The sequence below is a fragment of the Eulemur rufifrons genome, chromosome 7, assembly GCF_041146395.1.
Source record: "Eulemur rufifrons isolate Redbay chromosome 7, OSU_ERuf_1, whole genome shotgun sequence".
Taxonomy (NCBI): Eukaryota; Metazoa; Chordata; class Mammalia; order Primates; family Lemuridae; genus Eulemur; species Eulemur rufifrons.
In genome coordinates, this window is record NC_090989.1 from 85,739,052 (window position 1) to 85,758,057 (window position 19,006).

Consider the following 19,006-nt stretch of genomic DNA (forward strand, 5'->3'; position numbering starts at 1 on the left):
TGGGCTGTCATATATTAGGACTCTGCTGGAATGAAATATGAGGGAAAATGCAAATGCAAAGAGCCATATAATGTTGAATATAAGTAATGTCTATGTGACTACTGGATTGATCTTCTTTGGGGTCAATGCTGTTCTCTTTTCTTTGACAGTCTGAAATAGCTGATTCAATTGGTGGAATTGATAGTATAGTAATTGGAACAAACCAGGACGAAACAGCAGGTTGGATTATTTTATCTGCTATTTTTAGTCCTATTAAAAACAAAGAATTAAAATTATTTAGTTTTCTGGCATATTTTGAATGAATGAAATGTTAAACAAATTGTTATATCATGGAAAACATTTGGGTTCCTTGCAGAACTATGATATGATCTGTTAAAATGTGAAACTGGGCTAAGTTCCCTGTGCTGGACATGGTGAGGATATGGAGAAAAGAGAGCCCTTACACACTTCTGGTGGGGATGTAAGTTAGAGCAGATACTTCTTACATCATCAAACCAAAAAGAAAATGACCAGGAGAAGTAATAAAATGTGCTGCATTTAAGCATCACAACAGGCAGTTGCAAGAGCTTTCAACTTATTTTTTTTTTTTTTTGAGACAGACTCTTGCTCTGTTGTCTGGGCTAGAGTGAGTGCCGTGGCATCAGCCTAGCTCACAGCAACCTCAAACTCCTGAGCTTAGGTGATCCTACTGCCTCAGCCTCCCAAGTAGCTGAGACTACAGGCATGCACCACCATGCCCGGCTAATTTTTTTTTTATATATATTTTTAGTTGGTCAGATCATTTCTTTCTATCTTTAGTAGAGATGGGGTCTCACTCTTGCTCAGGCTGGTCTCAAACTCCTGACCTTGAGGGACCCACCCGCCTCGGCCTCCCAGAGTGCTAGGATTACAGGCGTGAGCCACCGCGCCCGGCCTTCAACCTATTTTTAATAATATCTCTAAATACTCAGATCCCTGTCACCTCAGTCACCTATGTCCTTGGACTTTATCCATCAGCCATTTTCCTCTTCTGGAGTGGAGTGTGGGAAGAGGGTAACACTGAACAATCCCTAATAGTGAGAGTGAGCCACAGCATTGACCTCTATTGGCATAACTTGTCTTTCAGTTGCTTCTAACTAAGCTGTAAATTCTTTGTTCTTAATTTACAGATTTGAAATTCATGAGCTTTGCAACATCTTCACATCAGGACAAATAACCCCCCTGCTGTTGAAATCACTTGCATAATTTATAACTTTCAAAATTGGAATTGCATCATTGCCTCCTTTGCAATTACCCTGTAGTCAAGCCTTTCACCTCATTGAAAGGTCTTTACTTTTTCTCAATTCTAAAGCATTTCTAAACTTCTACTAGGCTTGTTTGAATGCCTTGTGATTTATTCTTATCTATATATGAAAACATATATATATGCACACATATAGTTAGAAGTATAACTATATAGTTAGTTAGAAGTATCTATATAGTTAGAAGTATATATATATATATATATATATATATACATATATAGTTAGAAGTATAACTATATCCAGATTATGTTAAAATTTAAAGTCAAACTGGTACAAATGTTATTATATGCTAATTTGTGTTAAAAAATTGGATAATAACATTTCAAAACAAATACTATCAATACCTAATTCCCTGTTTAGCCTAAGTGTACCATTGTCTTTAATATGCTTCCATAGTGACTTGTACATATTTGTGCTCCAACAATAATTCTATTATTAAAATTACCTATTTATGAAAGTCTTTCTAATTGGAACATAAGCTCCTTGAAAGGGCAGATACATCTTAATTACTTGTTTTTTCCTAATGTATAGCATATTACCTGGAATATACTGTTTACTTGATGAATGTCCATTGATTCATTTAGCAAACTTCAGCATACTAAAGCAGATAGATATCTTTTATCTTCTAAAGAAACAGTGTAGATGTTATTTCAGAATCTAATTATATTCACCTTAGCAGTTTTCACTTTCATAACACCCCTGAAAGATGAACATCTGATGTCTTCTTAAAGCTAGCATTGAGTGGCAGCTCATTCGAGATTTACTCTACACTGATAAAATTGTTACCTCTTTTACCAAGATCACTTTCCATCCTTTGGAGCATTATAGAATGAATGTAAATTATCCATCAATTGATTAACACTTCAAATATTTGAGGACAGTCATAATTTCTCCTTTATCTCAGCTCTAGACTAAATGTTTTTTTTCTCAGTTTTTTTTCCTGTAATTTCTGAATCCTTCACTTTCTCATCTACATTCTTTTTTCAGTAATTCATTTTAATATAAGATTTATGTCTTTGATTAAAGTAATAGACAAGAGAAACAATTATTAAGTGGGAAAAACCATGCAGAAATTTTAAATGATTTCTCCACTTTTTCTCCATTTTTTTTGTCTGTTTGGAAATATGTGTGAATTAAAATGTGAAGTCCTCTTCTGTCTTCCAGTCTCTTGCCAAAGAGGTAACCACAGTTTATAGTTTGAGTTGGATTTTTCCTTAATGTCATTGTTGTTCATTCAAACATACTCAAGCACCCATGCACAGACACACACACACACACACACACACATGCACACGCACACACAGCTGTGTATTTTGAAGTTTAGTACTATTTTTTTTTAAATAGGTATCTTGTTATAATATTGCCATGCCATTTTTTCCCCACAAAAAAGCACTAGTCTTTGTCCTCTTTTGGTTATGCTCTAATTTATCAGTGAATCTCTGAAAAATTTATCCTTAAGGTTAAATATAAATTTAGATATTTTAATTTTATTAAGTATTTGCTGGATGCCAGACATTATATTTGGTGCTTAAAATGTTATATCATTTGAATTTTCAGAACAATATATGAGGTAGTTAGTATTCCAATTTTACATATCAAAAAATATGTTTATAGAGATGAATTAAATTTCTCAAAATCACTCATAGATAGCTAGTTGCAAAACTGTGTATCTATATGCTTATTTACTCCTATATTTGATTCATAAAGTATTTCAGACCATTTTCCAGGATACATAAATACAACTGTATAGCTTAAATGTGAAAAAAATAGAAAAAAAAAAAACAAGAAAGGATATTCAAGACTGAGAATATAAAATGAAGTGAGGAATGAGGTTAGCAAAAGAAAAAATAATAAAAATTATGTATTTGCTATAGATGACCACAGATATGATATGGATATTCTTAGTCAACAATGAGACAACGGCCAGTTACTAGTTCATACAGCCAGTAAGATTTTTAGAAAGCCAAATTATTTAAAAAATAAAAATACAGCTAAACTTGACATTAAGAATAAAGAATTTCTCCTCAGGAAAAAGACTCAGAAGAATATGTAAAAATGCACATTTTCATAAAATATATAATGATAAATTTCATAGGGTTTTTCTTTTTAGTATCTCCTCACATGGCCAATGTCCTGACAGCATAATCTGGTCCAGTAAAGGCTATTCTCTAGGAAACCAAGAATTTTATGGTCTAGATACCCGAGCTCTGTTTGTTTGTTTACTGTATGAATGGTAGTGTCTAGAACATCTGGAAGAATAAAGGATTGCAAGTTTTTTCGGTAATACTCTGTCTCTCTGTCTCTACATATGTGTGTTTGTGCAGTAATTGAACCTTAGATAATATTAGGATAGTAGTTAAAAATTATATGTCATTACCAGATGCCTATTCTCTTTACAAGCTGAGAATAAACCAAAGACCTTGGAGTTGAATTTTGATAAATCTGATCTCCAACTCCAGTGTTTCTAGGCTATCTGTAAATGTAGACTTCCCTGTTCAGAGTATAGAGGGATAATTATTTAAATCGATCTGGCAATTATGTCTCTATTAATATTGACTAAGTTTATTATGGTGTTTAAATATGCCCAACCTGAATTGCTTCTGTCCCGTTTCTTCTTCTCCCAAACTTTATTCCCCAAGAAAAAATGATCCAATATTGGTTTTCATTGCAGTTTCTCAGAGGCTAGGAAAAAAGTGATGGGACTCTCTCATAAAATATCATAGTTAGCAGACATTCTTGGGACCACACAATTGAAAAAAGAGGCATTTGGAGTGGTGGAAAATCTGCTGCAGTCATTTTTCTGCCCAATGCATTTTTGCCAGAAATATCTTTGCTAGGCTTACTGCAAGATCAAAATGTGTTAGATTTCCTACATTAAGAATCTCTGTTGGTGACACCAGCAGCAGGAAATCATGTGTGAACCAGTCTTTCCCCGTGTGTGGAACGACATGCTTACTATTGAAGGCAGCCCCAGAGGCTGCCAAGAGCTGCTATTCTTAAGGAGAAATGATAAGAGTGTTTTAGACTGGAATTCTCTTCCCCCTCTTTATCTCCATTAGCTGGTTGGGCAGGAAGATAGGAAAGGCAAGAGATTTGAAATGACATACAAGGCAAGCTCATGCTGGAACATGCCCCAAATGGGAGGACTCAGTGGTAGTTATGGGACCAAGAGAAACCTGGAGACCTAGGATTTGTTTTATAGGTAGGTACTTGTAGGTAGGCATGGACTGCAGACATATAAGGAGAACATGTAGCTAATAAAACTGAATTAAGCATCTAAGCCAAACTCCAGAGATCATTTGTAGACTGTAGCCACTCAGATCAGGAATTCCTGCAAAGGAAGGCAGCCAAGAATAATCTTGTTCTATTTCCAAATGACAAATATTTTTGTCAATTAGCCTGCTCCATAAAACAGAAGTATTGAATGGAAATTTAAAAAAAACCAAAAAAACAAATTTTTGGTTTACATGTAAAGATATTCAACTTTGCAGACTATAGGAACTTTGAGTACGAAAAAGAATAAATAAAACTAGTTGGACATTTTAAACTCAATTAAAACCATATTCTTTTTATTTTTGTTGAGTTTGAAAATGTTTAGACGAAGAAGTTCCAATTGATGTAGTCAGATCAAAAAAAGCAAATTGTTAAGTAGAAATGTTGACAGAAGATTTGGGTCCTAGTCTTGTTCAGAAGCAGTTTCTAATCTTTATTCTGAAAATAGGTTTTATAACCATGGACAAGTGCCTCAGTTTTCTCATTCTTCAAATGCAAATTAGTATTAGACTGCCTCCAGGGACACTTTTAGGAACATAAATTTATCATTCTACTATATAAGCAGCCACCTTTCTAAAAACAAACAAACAAACAAACAAACAACATAGATCTATTTTTACTCCCATTCTTAATTTTATATCCCAAATAGAGGTTGGTAATTTTTCTTTTTTTTTTTTTTATTTCATCTTGTTATGGGGGATACAGAATTGCAGGTTACATACGTTGCTCCTGTACCGCTTTTCCCCCCAAGTCAGAGCTCCAGGCATGTCTGTTCCCCAGGTAGTGCACATTGCACCCATCATGTAGGTATTTTTCTTATAGCACTCAGTCAGTTGGGATTACTTATCCTCAGTGACATTTATTATCAAAGACTATGACTTGTTAAACCCTAAGAAATCAAGAAAATATTGGAATTACTTTAATCTCTGTGTGAACCACTAACTTAATAGATCTTGACTTACTCTGCTCTTTCTCCATATTTTTTTATATTTTAATCTTTATGGGAACAGAAAATCAGTTCAAATATATTACCTGCATAAATAAGACAACAAGATACTAGACACAATTAATAACTTTTACTGAATATTTTGTTTTCTGTGCACATTAAAGTCCATGACGATGTTCATTTTTCTCTTTATTGTCCAACTACTGAAAGATAGACATTTTATAACTCTCTTCCTGCCTTATGATGCCTTTGATATTTACAATACAGGAAAGACTATATTTTCTTGCAATCAAAAACTGCTATTTCTTCCTTTAAAGGACAATATTTATGCCCAAACTCTGCAATGAATGTTCTGTATCTAAATAGTCTGAATAAAATTTGCAGCACATCATTTATAAAATTAAAATGTTCATGAAAATATTTTTCAAGTTGAGAAATACTTATATTTACTTGATGAATTTTTATCTTAAATTTCTCTAGTCTCATATATTGAGAGGTAGAAATCATTCAAATTATCCCTGCACTGACCTGGACTTTGTGCAAAATGTTGCTTTATTTTAAAAGATATAGTAAGAAAAGGTTTTAGAAATGATAGTAGCTAGAAGTTCACCTTTAATGAACAAATAAGCCTTTTTAGTAATTTAAAATGTATATTTTACATACTTAGAAAGTAGATAATTGGCTAGAAAGTCAACTAGATGAAATGTCTATTCTAAGATAATAGATCCTAACTATAAAATATTAGTGCTCTTCTCTACCAATGAAGCACATTTGTATAATAAATAAACAATAATCATATTCATTCAAGAAATATTTGAGTACATTTCATCTATAGCATGTGGGAAATGCAAACATGATTGAGGTATGGCTCCCCTTCAAGGAGTTTCCTACTAACATGGGAAAGATCTAGAGGCAACTGAGTATAAAGAATAAGAAAAACTAAGTGCTAAGTAGAGATGCAAGCAATGATTGGAATTTAAAGGAAGATGAGTATACTTCTGAGTAGGGTATGCCTTAATGGAGGAGGAATTCTGTGAGTTAGCCCTTGGGAAAAAAGTAAGATTTTGATAGCAGAGAGGTTGATCGCTATGTTCTTCTCAGAACCGATACAGACTTAAAGTTGTATAGATGGGAGATTATATAGAGGATCCAGAAAATAAGTTAAATTTGAAAGGTCAGTGATTCAGATGAATGGATAGATGCAGTAGGATATATAACCACTAAAAAAGTAATTAAGGCAAAGTCATGGAAAGTATTGAACACCATCAAAGGAACTGGAATTTTATTCTTTTAAAACAATAGACAAATTATTTTCCAATGAACAGTGTTGTGCTTCAACCTGTATCTTTTAGGAAAGTAAACCAGTTTCTGTTTTATAAGTATTTAAGAAAATAATAAATTCAATGACAAATTTCAAAAGGACAAATAAATATTAGAAAATCAGATTAATTTTTGTTAAATATTGTATGTATTTGTTTTTTAATTTATTAATGTTTCTTAGTTTATAAATTTAATAGTTTTTGAAATTTTTAAAAAAAGTCTGTGTGTTTTAAATTATAAGTAGAATATGTTATAGTTTTTCTTGAAAAACTAGAACACTGGCATAAAAATATATAGAGGAAACTTCTAATGCTAAAAAAGCAATAGAGGGTTGCTGCACAAAATGTCTCCATCACAAAAAAAGACAGATTAATCGCAAATTTAAGTTTTTAAAAGTGTCAGATATCTGTGAAAACAGAAAGGATTAAATGAATGGGAATTCTAGTAATTTCCTTCTCTAGGATCATTTGAAGATTTCCAGTGTTGGGCTGAAATTCGGGCTTTCCCATGCAAAATAATGTTGCTGGAGGAAGAGAAACTAGCAATTCTGCTGTTTATTGGACACAGTATGGAAAAAATTTGGATTCCCCAAGAAGGCCAAATTTTACCCCAAATACATTTGCTGAAATCTGGGTTACACACCTTATAGAAGGTGGACTTTAAATTTCCAATAGTTTCCTATTATTTAGAATACCAAGTGCCACTTTGGGAATGGTGTTCACCTCAACACATGGCTAGTCACCTCTTCAAAATATTTACCAAACTTTAAAGCAGTATGGTAAGCAATAGAGCAAAGCTCAAAACATCTGCAGGAAAGATTAAATCTCTCACAAGTAGTCTGTCTAAAGAGTTTGAGATAGACAGCTCTTACTAAAAACATGAAAGGAACCGCCTGAGATACAGAGAAGAACCAAAAGCATATTTTATCTTAACCCCAGGTGTTTATTCAAACTGCCTAAAAGAAGAAAAGAAAAGTCCTGGGCTGTTTGCAGTTTTTGACATTTGTGAATACAATTCCTATGAATGTTGACAGGCAAGTGTGGCATGATTTTTTTCAATTCTTTTGGGTAAACACGTAGGAGTGAAATTCGTGGTGGTTCATGTAGTAAATGTATGTTTAAATTTAGAAGAAATTCCAATTGGTTACTAAAGTACCTATACTGTTGTCATTTATAGTAGCAGTATATGAAGTCTCTAGGTACTCTGCATCTTTGCCATCACTTGGTATTTTCAGTCTTTCTAATTTTAGCCATTCTCATGTGTGTATATTGGTATCTTATTGTGGTTTTATTTTATATTTCTATGATAACTAATGACGTTGAGCATCTTGTTTTGCTTTTACAAACCATTTTAAGATGCCTTTTATGAAATACATTTACAAAATTGTTGCCATTGTTTTTTATTAAGTCATTTGTCTTCTTTTTATTGAGATGTAGGAGTTTATATATTCTGAACACCATTACCTTGTTGGATATTTGCCCCGCCTCCATATCTGCAGCTTACTTTTTCATTATCTTAACAATGTTTTCAAAAAGAAGTTTTTAATTTTAATCAACTCCAGTTTAGCAATTTTTACTTTTCCGATTCATGTTTTTTTGTGACCTATATAAATACAGTATCATTAAGAATCTGAAAAAGTAATACAAGTGAGAGAAAATATTTGCAATATATTTTCCCAATACATGGCTCTTATTCAGAATATATTAAAGGCTCCTATAAATCACTAAAAAAAAAAAAATAAGGCAACCCAGGGGCAGGTGCGGTGACTCAAGCCTGTAATCCCCGCCTTTTGGAGGCCAAGTTGCTTGAGGCCAGGAGTTTGGTTGCCAGTCTGGGCAAACCAGTGCCCCATCTCTACAAAATATTTTTTAAAATTAGCCTGGTATGGTGGCATGCAGCTGTAGTCTCAGCTACTTGGGGAGGCTGAGGGGGAAGGATGCTTGAACCCAGGAGTTTGAAGCTGCAGTGAGCTATGATTGGGCCACTGTACTACAACTAGAGTGACAGAGCAAGACCCTGTCTCAGAAAAAAAAAGACAGCCCAATAGACAAATGTTCAAAAATATGAACAAGCCCTCTTAAAAGGTGATAGCCAAATGGCTAATGCACATTTGAAGAGATGTTTAGCTTTATTAGTCATCAAGAAAATATAAATTAAAACCACAATGAGATACCACTACATTCTTACCAGAATGGCTGAACTGAAAGAAAAAAAAAAAAAAAAACAGAAACATAAGTAGTGTTAGCAAGGATATGGAGCAATTGGACCACACAGTTGATGGTGGTATAAACTGCTAAAAGGCCTTTAGAAAACCTTTTGCCCGCATGTACTAAAGCTGAACACATGCAGACTTTGTGATCCATCAATTCCTTTCCCATGTAAGTGTCCAACAGAAATGCAAGCATATGTTCACCCAAAGATGAGTAGAATGCTCATAGCAGCATTATTCAAAACAGCCCAGACTGAAAACTACCTGAATTTCCATCCATTATTCCAAAATGGAAAAATAAAATGTGCTACAATCACTCAATGAAGTATCACATAGTAATGAGGATGAACAATTTACAGCTATACACAACATGCATAAATCTCACAAATATAATGGTGAGTGAAACAGGCCAGAGTATAGACTCTATGATTCTATTTACATCAGAATAAAAACAGGAAAATTAATCTAAGCTGTTAGAAGTCAGGATGGTGTTTAACCTTGCTATGTGAGTGGGTGCTGGTTACATGGCTGTGTGAAGTTTGCAAAAATATAGCAAAATGTACAACTATAATATGTGAATTATTTGTGTATATGTTTTATAAAAATTAAAAATAACTTAAAATATATCTTTCTGTCAAAAAAAAAATAAGATAAAGATCCTAGAACATTCACCCTACTGTGTTTTTGGCCCCACTAAATTTTAATCTTCTATGTTTAAATTTGCTAACAATTCAATATTTAAATCAAAGAAATGATTTGCATTAAAATAAATAGTAATAATATTTTTATTAAAAGATTTAAATATATAAATTCTTTAAAATCTTAACAAAATATCTTTATTTTTTCTTAAAATATAAGATACCAATATTACTTATAAAATCCCAAACGTTAACCACCCTTTCTCTTTTCTTGATCCTATTATTATTATTAGAAAAAATAAAAATGAAGAATTTTTTTCTTTCACCACAATAAGAAAAAGACTAAAAGAAACTCTGGGACCTGAGTGTAGATCACAGCCTACGTCTTCCTTTCTTCTCTCACAATTTTTTTTTTTTTCAGCTTAGAATCGGGAAGGGCAATTGCAATGTAGTGTTATCATTTATCTATCACTCCATCTCTATATTAATCTTGCCATATTAATCTTACCTTATTTTACTTTATAATAATTATCACAGCATGAACTTATTCATTGTTTCCATTTGTTTCTTTGTATATTGTCTATGTACTCAGTCCCTTACAGGCATACTAAATTGTAAGTTACATGAGCCCAAGAGCTTTTTTTTTAATGTAGTATTTTGTTCACAAAGAACAATGCTTTTCATGAATGAGTAAATCAATAAACATTTAGTGAATTAAAGAATAAATATTATTCTAAATTAATGAATTGTAAACTTGACATTTTTTCCCCTCTTCTTTTCTTTTAGTATTGCCCTTGTGGTGACAATTATATTAAGATCCAGTCTAACGTCTTACCCAAAAATGTGTGCAAAAGTTGTTCCCTAACTTCAAAAAGCATAAAAATACAATTAAATTTTATTAAACCAGACAATATAAAATTTTTTATTGTTTGTATTTAAAAATATGTATACTTTTTTTTCTAACAATGCATTCTGTAAACTTTGCATTATGCCAGTGACTGGCTTCAATCAAAACATAAGTTCCAAAATGTGTTTGGACTGAATAATCTGGAGAAGAAGTTTCTGGAGTGGTGTTCTGTATTGTTTTCCCTAAAAAATAATCCTGCCTAAAAATTATTTGCATGCATACTTGATGTAGTAAAGCTTTTGCAGATGGGGTACTTAACTCATAAAATGAGTGGGTGCTAGGCATTACCTTGCACCGCCTTCTATATGGTTCATAGTAACTTGTATTTAACTGTTAGAGTAAGGGGAAATAACAGTAAGTCAAGGACGATCTGTGTTGGAAAAAAAATCAATCCTTGAATTTCACAAAAGGTGATGCTTTCTTACAAAGTTGATGTGATTAAAATACAGAGATGATTGAACATGCCTTAGGGAGCAAAGTGGGTTGGTGTGATAAATATTCTTTTAAATACCATTTGAAAGTGAAAAGGCACTGAAATATTTTTTAAAAATATGACTTTGAGGCCGGGCGCGGTGGCTCATGCCTGTAATCCTAGCACTCTGGGAGGCCGAGGTGGGCGGATCATTTGAGCTCAGGAGTTCGAGACCAGCCTGAGCAAGAGCGAGACCCCATCTCTACTAAAAATAGAAAGAAATTATATGGACAGCTAAAATATATATATAGAAAAAATTAGCCGGGCATGGTGGCACATGCCTGTAATCCCAGCTACTCGGGAGGCTGAGACAGGAGGATCACCTGAGCTCAGGAGTTTGAGGTTGCTGTGAGCTAGGCTGACGCCACGGCACTCACTCTAGCCTGGGCAACAGAGTGAGACTCTGTCTCAAAAAAAAAAAAAAAAAATATGACTTTGAGGACAAGGATGTAACTTATGAGAAGATTGCTTAACCTTGGATTCAATAATTACCTTTGAAGATTTGCTATCCATTTGATGAGGTTAGGCTATTATATAGCATGTCAATAAAAGAGTAGAATAGCTGAGTAATACTCCATGGTATACATATACCACAATTTACTAATCCACTCATGAATTGATGGGCATTTGGGTTGTTTCCACATATTTGCAATTGTGAATTGTGCTGCTATAAACATTCGGGTACAGTGATATGGAGTCCCTTTTGTTCTCTTGGAGAGTTGGAACCCATTCTATTAAGTGAAGTATCCCAAGAATGGAAAAACAAGCACCACATGTACTCACCAGCAAATTGGTTTCCCTGATCATCACCTAAGTGCACATTTGGGAATAACACCAATTGGGTATCGGACTGACGTGGGGGGTGGGGAGAGGGGATGGGTGTATAACTACATGATGAGTGCAATGCTCACTGTCTGGGGAATGGACACGCTGGAAGTTCTGACTTGGGGGGATGGGGGGGACATGGGCAGTGTATGTGGCCTGAACTTTTGTACCCCCATGATGATAAGCTGAAATAAAAAAAAATAGTATACAGATATTGAAAAAAAAGAGTAAAATAAAAAAGCACTTTGTGATTTATTTGTGTGTATATACCATGATATAAATTGATCCAACAAGTTAAACACTGTATTTGGATTCATGTATAACTATAGCATAGTTTAGTAATTGAATATTATCAAAATTCATATTCCTTAAGGAAAGACAAATCAATTTGCTCTAAAACTGTATTTAGTCAGGGACTTGTGTAATTCAATACAGAAACATTTTAACAATAGTTGAAAAAATAATATTGTATTCATTTTTAATATTGACTTTTCTTATCCACAAAATAGCATTCTCTAAGACAGGCTAGATACCTGAGGAATATGAGTATATAAAATTATTACAATCACCCAAATGGCAAGTTTTCCTATCAGCTCTATCTGGCCTTATGTTCAGGGCTCTCCCTTACTATTAATATAATAGGTTGTTGTATAATTGATGCCCATAAAGTCTTTGTAAAAATAGAAAATCTTCTCCACAAAAAACCTTATGATTAACCAAGGGTCAGAGATGTGGGCAAACATTAGGCTGTGGAGATGTATGGTGATTGTAAGTTATTGCCTTTTCCTCTGGGCGTGGTGACCAAATGTCTATGCCAAGAGACTGGATCTTCTCACCAGTAATTTCTGAGTTGATGATGCTAATTGAAAGGAGTTAAAAATGTTGATATCATGCTATACCAGTTTGTAATAGTCATAGAACCACAGAACTTCAATCTTCCTTCAAGAAACAACTTGTCCACCTGCAAGGTGTGTAGTTACCTACTGCCTCCAGCTCTTAGGAACTTCAAGATTCACCTCAGCTTTTGTGATGGGTCTAAGATCTTTCTGGTCAGCCCCCAACCAATAACTGAGAATGCCAATAATAATAGGGCCAGGCCCATTCAACCTGATGCAGGAGCTCTCTAACTAGCAATCCTTATTTCTCCCAACTAGACTAGCCAAGACTGTCAGAACTGCATCACGATTAGGGGCTCCCCCTGCCTAATCCTGTTTTTCCTTTCTGTTCTTTTCACAGGTGTCAGATCTACATCATGGTCTGAAGATTTTCCCTATCCAATCCCACTTTCTCTCCCTTTTATCTTTCACAAGCATTGCCTCCTCCAATAAACCTTGCACTCTTAATTTCAGGTTATCATCTGTATATCACTTAAAATTTGTAAATTTGCATTCATATAATTTTCTCAAAGGCCATTCATATTGTGCTGGTTAATTATGTCAAAAACTTGAGTCCCTGAAAGCATTATTCTTTTTTGCCTTGCCCCCAAGGCTCCAGGTAGTTGCTGTATGTTACTGGCTAATATTTTGGCTTTAAACCCTTGTGTAATAACGTGGTATTTAAACTGCTAAGCTGTGCCTGGTCATTCATACCCCATCTAGCCTACATCAGTGATTATCTCTCCTGGCTTCATAGCAGAATCACTCCAGTGACTTTTAAAAAGATTGACTCCAAAACTCCACTCCAGAGATTCTTATATAATTGGTTCAGGGTTGATCCAGGCTTGAGAAGCAATGACATATACTTAACGTTGATAAAGTAGAAACCTTGGCCCTTATCTCCAAAGTCCACATCCTGATTCTAGCCTCAGAATTCACCATCCTTTAACAAGAATATATATGGAAAGACAAACACAGGGGAAAGCATTTGCTATGATCTCTGTCCACTAATACTACCCATAATAAAAGCTTCCCATTCTATAATGGAGACTCAATTTTAGTAATCCCGATTAGTACTTTCTTGACCCATATCAGAAGTCCTGATAAAGTAGGGACCTTAAGCTCCTCCAGAGATGAAACTATGCCACTAATAATGCTTACCAGAAGCCAGAAAACATAACATAATCTTTGGAAAAATTGATGTCTCCAAATAATCCTAGACTTTTCTTGTTATTAAAGAACAAGTAAAACAGAACTAATTTTTTTGTTGTTTGTTTTACATCATTCACCATGTTGTGGTGAATGATGTAAAATTTAATCCTCAGTCTTTCCTTTTATTTGGTTTTGTTTTTCTATTTTTAGTTCAGATCTGTGTTTTTGTAAATTACAAGCCACTTTTAATTAAACAATGATAAATTAAAAAGACAAGGTGTAACTGACAGCACAATTCAAGATGACCCAATCCTCAGAATCTCCATTCAAGCCATCACTTAAGAAGGCCTTTCTTAGGTTTGCTTACATGTACCCATCAATATCAGCACATTTACAGACCTGCTGACACCACGATGCTTGTGCAGTGTAATTACAAAGAAGAAATCTGTGTATTAATACATAAAAGCTATGCATGATAATGGATGATGATATGTGTTTATTTGCATAACAGTTAAAAATTATTTGCTACTTAATCTTTCTTCAAGTTTATATGGTATAATTTAATGCTAATTTTATATTTGAAATAAGGCTTGACAAATTGCTGTTAGAATATAGGAATTATAGGGATCGCTCTATTTTATTAATTCTATTTTATTAAATAGTAATACACTGAAAAGGAATAATTTAAAGGGGACTAAAGCAAGCATTTTTACAAACTTACTACCTCTGCAATTTTTGCATAGTTTTGATATAATGAAACATTACATGAACATAAATATTAAAAATAAACTTCAGAGGAAACAAATAGCTATTTATTTAGCCATTACATTTCATTTGGATGGATTACTTGAATATGGTGTATAAACAGATACACAATTTCCTGTGTCTAGAGATTCAATATGGTTTTCCTACAATTTATATTTGATTAACAGCAATACCAACTGTGGAGATTTAATTGGCCTGTTATTGAGCCAAAATAAGTAATTTTTTTCATAAAATGCCACAAGTTTTTTCTTTCACCTAATGAATACAAGTTTAAAAATACTGCTGACTTACTGGTAGCTAAATTTGTTTGGCTTAGGACATCACTTGCTGTGTAAGCAATAAATTCTACAGTTATGATGTGACTTAAGTTTAGATATAGGAGAGAAAAAGCTTTCAACATTTTCCTATTCAGTATGATGTTAGCTGTGAGTTTGCCATACATGACCTCTATTGTGTTGAGGTATATTCCTTCTATCCCTAATTTGTTGAGAGATTTTATTATAAAAGATGTTTAATGTTATCAATTAATTTTTTGTATCTTGAAGTTTTGTCCTTGATTTTGTTGATATGATGTATCACATTTATTGATTTGTATATTTTGAACCATCCTTGGATCCTCAAGATAAATCCCATGTGAGTGTGGTAAATAATCTTTTGATGTTGAATTTGGTCTGCTACTATTTTGTTGAAGATTTTTGCATCTAAGCTCATTAGGGCTAGTGATCTGTACTTTTCTGTTTTGTTTTATCCTTGTCTGGTTTTGTTATCAGGGTGATTCTGGCTTCGTAGAATAAGTTTGGAAGAATTCCCTCCTTTTTAATTTATTGAAATAATTTGCAAATAATTGTTATAAGTTCATCTTTAATTATTTGGTAGAATTCAGCGTTGAAGCCATGAGGTCCTGGACTTTGCCTTCCCACTGGGGGCAGGAGCTCTGGACTATTCTGAACACGGGTGTATGAGAGCTGCTCCATCAGAGTTGAGAGCAACCTCCCCACTAGACAAGATTGCCCATTCCTTGGGGAGCAGGGTTTCATGTGGGTTTAGGCACCAGGGTATGCCTGTCTTGGTGGGCCTAAGCTCTGTGTAGCTGGGGTTGGGGTCCCTGGGGAGAGAAAACTACCTCCTAGGCAGTTTATTATAAGAGACTAGGGAGCTGTAGCTGTTAGGTTAGCGAATACTGCATTATGATCTATAGGTGCAGTGTAGTAGCAGCGGAGGCTCAGGGATGGGATCATGCAGTGGTTACTGGACCCTGGAGCAGGATGTACTCTCATAGTGGCTCTGGTCCCAAGACTGTGTCTTAGAGTAGCAGCCTGGATCACAACAGAGGGAGGGGCAAAATGTGGGCTCCTTCTTTGGAGTAATATAAGCCACATGAACTTCAAGAACCTCCCTAGGCTGAACTCAAGGCCAGTGATGATTGCAGTGTTTTCCTGCAGCAAAAACTGTAGGTGTCCACATCTTTAATGAGGGCTTCTGGGGGCGGGGGGAGTCAACTGGGGAGATGAGATTGCAAAATCAAGATTTTTTATTCCCTTTTTTTATGTGGGCATTCTGAGTCTTCATACCCTCTAGTTGAAATACGGCTGTTTATTCACTATACCGGTCTTTTTTTGTGAGGGGGATGGGCATTAGGCACCTCTAGTCAGCAATCTTGCTGGCATCCCTGCTAATTCTTTTTTAGCTTGTTCAAGCCAGCTAGTGAAGCTTTTTATTGCACTTTTCTGATGTGATAATATTCTTCATCTATAGGATTTCTATTTTTTTTAAATAATTTCTACTTCTTTGCCAAACTCCTTGTTTTGTTTATGTATGAGTTTCTAAATTTTATTTAATTTTTTATCCATATATTCTTAGAATTCATTAAGCTTTTTGAAGAGGATTATTCTGAATTTTTTTTCTGTCATTTTATAGATCTTCTTTTCTTTGGTTCTATTTTTTGGAGCTTTCTTTCCGAGGTGTCATGATTTCTTGAGTCTTTGTAATCATTGTGTCCTTGTGTTGGTGTTTGTAATTTTCAGAGACAGCCATGTTTTCCAGCTTTTACAGGTGTTCATTGGCAGGTATGAACTTTCACTATTTAGTCTAGCCTATGATTGATCCCTGTTGAGCCAGATGATAATGGTCTTGGGCATGCAGAGCTTGATTTCATGTAGAGATGGCTGGGCTACTCTGAATTCATGTAGAGCAGCTGGATAGATTCTCCTATCCAGCAAGACCACTGGCTGAGCTCTGCAATCAGTCTGAGCTGGTGGATGGGCACTACAGTCACCTCTAAGCCAGCTGGGCTGCAGCATGTATTCCCTGGCCAGAAGGGACGGCTATATGAGCTTAGCAGCTAGACAGGGTTGCAGAAGGGCCACAGGTTAAGTGGATCAGGATGGATGAACCAATGCTATGCTCAGAAGGAATGTGTGGTTGATATTTGCCTCCCTCTCTGGGTGGGATCTGAGGTTGGCTTGAAAGCCAAAGAGAGCACTGATTAAACTCCCTGGTATGCCAGAACTAGTGCCTGCTGTTGTTGAAATTTGCTCAAGTTCTGCTGTGGGACAGAGGCTGGCAATTCTTTTCTTATGGCTCACACTGGCTGGTCTCACAGCAGTTCTTTACATGGACAAGATTACTCCTAGACTGCAGCATAGAGGGACTGGAGCAGGGCCCCTTCAGGATCTACTATAGAGTGAAGGCTGGCAAGCTGGTCCCAGTAGCTCAAATGGGCAAGTTCTCCAGTTCCCTGTGCCTTTGGGATAGTTCCCACAGTGGGACTATAGCGAGCGGGGCTGGAGTTGAGGTACAGTGCAATTTTTGGTTCTACTGCTAAAACCAATGTCAGTGGGCAGATGAGTCTTTCTGCTGAAGCACTAGTGTATGTGATCCCTCTTGGATCCTTTGGAAGATGGTTTTCGTTGTAGGTTCAAGGCCAAACAGGGGTATAGCTAAGCCCTTTAATGAAGAGGGCTATTTCCAGGTTTGAACCGAGGACCACAATTGGTGGGTCTGCCACTTGAACATGGGTCTACACTCTCAAAACAACTCTCTAGGTCTTGGGCTCCACAGGGATGTCACTACCTCCTGTGTGAATCCCAAGGCTCCTACAAAGATATATATATATATATATATATATATATATATATATTTGACTGTGCAGGGGGAAAGAATTCTTGTCATTGGAGGTAGATATGAAATAGGACCTCCTACTTTGGCATCTTCCTGATATCATTCTCCATGATTAAATTTTAAACTAAAATGTCACCTTCTCATTGGCTTCTCTATTGTTAAAAAGAAAATAAAAACTAAGACCAAAGTTGAATTGCTGACTGGATGTTTTTCACTTCCCAGTAGGAAAAGTAATCCTGTATAGGGGATGAAATTTGGAAGAATGGACATGGAATGGACATGGGGTGGGACCCTTCGAGCTATAAAAGTCTCTGCCTGACTGTAGGAAAGACACATCCCAAAGTAGCACTCACTACTGGCCATTTCTAGGCTTATTGATTAGATATTGTGTAAAGGCTGAGCTGCCTGACACTGGTGTTTGCTGTATCATGAATCATCTCTCCTAGAGTTATAACTTTTCATCTTCCTTTGCTTCACTGCTGAGGCGCCCAATTCAGCATTGTTGTATTCAGTTGTCAACTTAACCAAAGTGAAATCTATACCACTGTCAGCAGGTTAGATAACCCTGTCAGGGCTTTGTGGCCCTTAATCTAAAAGACCAATGGACTCTTCCCTTTCATCCCACACCGTATAATCCACACACACACAACACTTCCTATACCCCTTGTAACATATATGTAATATTAAATATATTATGTATTTTACTTATTTATGTTTTTATTATTCATCTCTCCCATTAAAATATAAGCTCCATGCTAGAAAGTCATATTTCCTTTTTACTGCTATATTTTCATCATCTGGAACAGGGTCTGCTTAATAATAAAAACCCAATAAATACTTGATGAGTACTTAATATAATCCTTTACTAGCAAATATAACTTCATGTTGCATTGTGTTGAAATAAGATTAAGGTATAAATTAATAAATGATACTAAGAAAACCAAAAGAAACATTTAAAAAATTCTTGTAGATTTTTACACATTAAAAGCAGAACAATGAGATGACATTAAAATGAAAGGTAGAATAATGGCCCCACAAAGATATTCATGTCCAAATCCCTGAAATTTGTGAATATGTTACGTTACATGATAAAAGGGGAATTAAGGTTGTAAATGGGGTTAAGGTTGCTAATCATTTGACCTTAAAAAAGAAAGATTATTTGGAATTTCTAAGTGACCCAATATAATCATAAGAATCCTTAAAAGTGAAACAGGGAGGTAG